This window comes from Eumetopias jubatus, unplaced genomic scaffold (genome assembly GCF_037043125.1).
Source record: "Eumetopias jubatus isolate StellerSeaLion01/CBP00866 unplaced genomic scaffold, mEumJub1_p1.0 scaffold_5, whole genome shotgun sequence".
Classification (NCBI taxonomy): Eukaryota; Metazoa; Chordata; class Mammalia; order Carnivora; family Otariidae; genus Eumetopias; species Eumetopias jubatus.
The window spans coordinates 138,928,623-138,934,004 of NW_028274811.1; the positions used below are offsets into that span (position 1 = coordinate 138,928,623).

General features: G+C 40.2%; 1 pseudogene; it reads right to left on the minus strand.

Moving 5' to 3' along the window:
• Window positions 1–2,730: 2,730 nt before the first annotated feature.
• LOC114204730 (keratin, type II cytoskeletal 8 pseudogene) lies at window positions 2,731–4,432 on the minus strand (annotated as a pseudogene).
• Between the last annotated feature and the right edge of the window lie 950 nt (window positions 4,433–5,382).

Below are 5,382 nucleotides of genomic sequence, written 5' to 3' on the forward strand. Positions count from 1 at the left end.
GTCACCAACTTGTTCTCTTTCTTGAGGAGAATGAGCAAATAATGGAATTTATTCCAATTGTATAAATTTCTGTTTTGAAACGGGCATGTTTCCATGTAGGATGGCAAAGAACGTTCACAAGTTCAGGGAAACTTGATGTTTCATCTCAAAACTCTAGTTAAGGGGCCACGGAGTTCATCAAGTTACCGGAAACATCCTGATCGTCTTTTTGTCATTGTTTTTGTTTTCCATTTTTGAGGACAGAAAGATGATGAGAAATATTTTTCTGAAACTCAGACTCTCTCTTCAAAAAGTAAAACTGTAATAGTAATGATCTAGTCCAAGTTCTTCTTAGCTTTTCTGTTAAACATGCACATTTGTTCATGAGAGCTCTGGTTCTGTGGAATCTCTGTATCTTTTACACAAGAAATTTGGAAATGCTCTCATCACCAAATGTTTCCACAATTTAGTCACTTTTTAAATTCTATATCAAACATTGATTTTTCAGAGAGAAAATAGCATCACTAGAGGCTTACTTATTACTGTCAGGTCCGATTTGTGTGTTTATACACCAATGACTAAAAATCAGGGACTCTATTTTAGAGACAGTGATGAGTACTAGGAATAAAAACACTCTTGCCCATGAAGGCAGATGTGCTACAAGTAATAGATGGCAATATTTCAAGACTGAGCAAATACCATGGAGAGGAGATTGGTAGATACAAAACCTGTAACAGGCAGATCCTTTAGAGAGTTTATGTATTGAACATTCCATAGCATTTTTATACTACGGATCGCTACAATCATCATATTAGTCTGCTGCTACTATGGAAAACTGCCATGATTAATCATCAGAGACTATGCTAATAAATAGAAGAGGGAGAAGGATATTTTCCTCAAGGTTGTGAAATATATGATAGCATGGTAAATACTGGAATGGCCACAGACCTGAAAACAATGTTGTGTCATGACCATAATTTGTTTCTGGGTGTTCCATCATAAACACTGTCCTTTACACTTTGCACAGTGTACTTTGCACAGTCTACTTTTAGTAACAAAATTAATACTTGTTGTGATATATTAAATCTTAAAAAGCTGAGGACCCAGGAGCATGAAAAATAAATTGTAAGACCTAAATAAATAATTTGTTAGTCGAGAGACCTGGTAATATTGCAAAAGCAAGCATCAGTGATCTAATTCAGCAGAGGTGTATTTCTTGCTCCTAATGAGTACAGTCTGAGTTTGGTACCTTTTTGTAAATTTTTTTTCCAGGAATTTAGCTTTTTCTACCATATTGCTCCTCCATCTCAAAACATGGGCTCTTGGACAGCACGGGAGCCTGAGAGAGCACTTAGAGTGCTCACACATTTTCTTAAACAAATCATCCTAAAAATGACAGTTTACTTTTGCTTACATCCCATTGGTAAGTACTGGGCAAGTGCCCCACTAACTATAAGGGGGCTTAGAAATGTGGGCCACACAGGTACACAGAAAGCTGAGAGCTAGAAATATCAATGATACTCCCAGACAGAAACCTGAGATGGTTTTCTAAGTGAGGTCCTGTTGATAATATGATATCAATTCTGTCTAAGATATTGCTATTTTTGCTATCATGTTTTTACATTTTATTTTGTATTATAATACATTTTTTTTTTTGGTCAATCCTGCCAAGGACTGAACTATTCTCTGATTGAAATATATATTAACTTCTAGGTCCCTAAGTTTAGAGAAATTAATTTACTTATATAAGAAATCGTAAGATAACCAGTGAGTATAATAAACACTATCTAGATGTCAGCATTTTCTGTTTAATTTCTACAGAAAACATGTTTTCTCACTGCACTTTCCCACCCATGGATTGCACAGAGATGGAACAGAATTAGGTATATAATAAAAAGGCAGTGATGAACAAGATTTAAAACCAGTCTGAAGCAACAGTTATTTCACTCTGCAGTATAATTTCCTCTCCTCAGCCCTACCACCAAAACAAAGGCTGCTAAAAATCAGCAATTCTACAATTCTGTCCAAGCATTAACTATGGACTGCACTGAAATACATACACTAATTTCCTAGCCAAAGTTCTGCTTATTGATCACTGGTCAGTCATTCTGTCTGAACATAAAATAGAAAGAGATTTAACATTTTTAATACCATCAAGAAAGATATAACTTTCATTCTTCTTAAATTGAGTCCTTTCATAGTGTTCTATATCAGGAATTCTCAAGGTTACTTAAATTGAATAAGGTTCTTCAGGGAAAAAATAATCCGTTATGTAAATTTTTTAGTTTTTATTTCTCTTGTTTTTTCATGACTATAATATTAGGGCTAAACTTATTTAATTAATCCAACCACACAAATTTTTATTTCTATTTAATTATGGTGTGAAACATTTTAGGTTTAACAGTGTTTTAGGATTTAAAAACTGAGTAAAAACTTTACTTTTCAAAAATCATTAAATATTAATTTAGAACTATCTCTATATTGGGGTGCCTGGATGGCTCAGTTCGTTAAGCAACTGCCTTTGGCTCAGGTCATGATCCTAGGATCCTGGGATCAAGCCCCACATCCAGCTCCTTGCTCAGCGGGAAGCCTGCTTCTTCCTCTCCCTCTTCCTGCTACTCCATCTGCTTGTGCTCTCTCTCTCTTTGCCAAATAAATAAATAAAATTTAAAAAAAAGGAAATATCCCTATATCCAAGGAAATTTTGCTTTTAAAATTGATGCATAACCAAATTTTGCTACAAAAAGCATATCATGATACATTGAACCGTGCTCTATTTTCAATTTCGAAAATAACCTTGGGAGGAAGAAATGGGGAGATGATATTGGCAGAGCCGTCTGAAGCTTTATTTGGGAAAGGACATTTGAATTGGCTTTTAGTTGTGGGCATAGGCAAGAAGGGGTAGCCAGGGCAGTAGACTACCCACAAGGGTAGGTTGAGCACTGGGACTGAGCCTCTCAGGTGGGTCTCCTCTTCCCAATGCTCCCCTGCACAGCTCCTTCCCTCAGAGTCTCTATGGCATCCACAGAAGCAGGCTGAGAGAGACACCAGCTTACCATTGAGGATGTCTATCTTCTTCACAACCACAGCATGGGAGTAGCTGACAGGGCTGAAGAAACTGGAGCCCCGCTAGAGTCAAACCTGGGCCAGAAGGAGCTCAGGCTACAGGTGAGGCCAGGGCTCATGAGGTCCCCGTAGGCTGAGCTCAGTCCACCTGAGTAGCCGCTGATGGCTTTAGTATGGATACTCATGTTCTGAATCCCAGACTCCAGCTGGGTCTCCTCACCCTCTAGTGGCTTGTGGTAGGTGGCGATCTCCATATCTAGGGCCAGGGTGATATTCAGAAGCTCCTGGTACTGCCACAGTTGCCATGCCGGGTCCTGTTTGACTTGCTGTGGGCCGGCCTCTATCTCTGCCAGCTTGGCATTGGCGTCCTTAACAGCCAGCTACCCGTGCTGCTCAGTCAGCATCATCGATAGCTGCCTCCAGGGAAGCCCTCTGGCCTTTGAGGTCCTCGGTCTCATCCTGGCATTGGCTAATATTCTGGTTCATCTAAAAACTCTCTGTCTCTGTGTGATAGAGGTCATCCTGGTGCTTCCTAACCAATGTCTGCGGCTCCTAGTACTTGATCTGGTACATGGTCTTGGCTTCAGGCTGGCTGTGGTTGGTGATGTCCTCCTACTGGTCCTTGGCCTCTACAATGATGCCGTCCATGTCCATGTCTATGGACAGCACCATGGACGTGTCAGAGGATCCGGGACTGCATCTCACGGGTATCCTCTTCATATATGTGCCTTCAGCCAATCTCATCGGTCAGCCCTTCCAGGCAGGATTCCAGCTCTACCTTCGTCCATATCCTTGATGAGGGCAAATTCATTCTCCATGAATGCATGCTCTTTGATCTCCTCGTCTACTTACTCTTGAAGTCCTCCACCAGCCCTTGCAAGTTGCCAAGCTCCATCTCCGGCTTCAGGCTTTCCTGGCCCAGTGTGTCCAGCTGCAGCTGAAGGTTGTTGATGTAGCTCTGGAGCATGCTGTCCATGTTGCTCCGAGCTGTTTTCTGCTGCTACAGGAGGCTGCACTTTGTCTCCAGAATTTTGTTCTGCTGCTACAGATGCCTTACCTTATCGATGAAGGAGACAAACTTGTTGAGGGTCTTGATCTTCTCCTTCTTCTTGAGTATGCACAGCCTGGGTGTTGGGGTCCACCTCCAGCTTAAGGGGGCTGAGAAGGCTCTGGTTCACTGAGACAGCTGTGATGCCCTCCATACCCCTGGCCCCACCATATCCCAAACCATCTCGAGCTGGTGCCCAAGCCACCCCGAAGCTGCCGCTCCTGCCCTCCTGGGAGAAGGCTGAGGAGCTGATGTGGGGGCCAGGTGCACACCTGTACAAGCAGCTACCAAAGGCCTAGGGTCAGAGGTGGACACCTTGCAGGACTTCCGGGTCATCCTGATGGATGTGGTGAAGGCTGGAGTGGAGGCAAATAAGCTCAACCTGACAGAGGTTTGAGAAAGAGTCAAGAAGCTGCTTCTAGGTCAACCTTGGAAAAATTTTGAGCAATAGATATCAACATTATAAGTGATTTTTTTTTAATTTAGTAAAAGTTTAAATTGAAATATATTCTTTTATAACTGAATTTTGCTTGGTTAATTTTGGACTTGGAGTAATTGTATTGCACATTATTTAGCACCTTTTTATATATTTTACTGTTCTTTATTACTTTGGGTTTTCTAATACCACCTTTAAGTTTAAAAACAATAAAATGAAGTCTGATATTAATGTTCTGAATTTTTGTTCAGTGACCATTGATTTCTCCAGTCCTTTATCCTGTAACTTATCTATTTGTATGTAAAAGTTTTCAGAGGACTCGGACTGTAAAATACACTACATGTGTCCAGATTTTTAGAAGTAGTTTATGTGTAAAACAATGGTGATGTCAGTTGCTGATTTGGCAAAACTAGCTGTTAATAAATTTATCAATCTCTTTGCAAAAAAAAAAAGTTGACTTATAAACAAATTGATGTAATCACTAAATATTTGTGGTAGTACACTGTTGAAAAGGTATGTTTCCCCCACGTCTTTGTGTCCATTTTTTATTAACACTGACTCCTCCCATGCATTTTACCAAGTGAGGAAGCATTTATTTTAATGCTAGATCTGAGAGGCAGAAATGGGAATGCAGATTAATGTTAGCAATATCTACCTTCCCGAAGAAAATGAGATCTCTTTTTTTTATTTTTAACTCCCTATGTGATAGATAATATAGGGGCCTCCTTCTCAGGAGATGTTTGTTGTTGTTCACATCTGCCTATAACTGGTAACATAATACTAGTATTTGTAAACCCAGTTACCTCTTTCTAACACAGGTTGAGCATCAGTAAAGGTGACCCATTGCCATGGA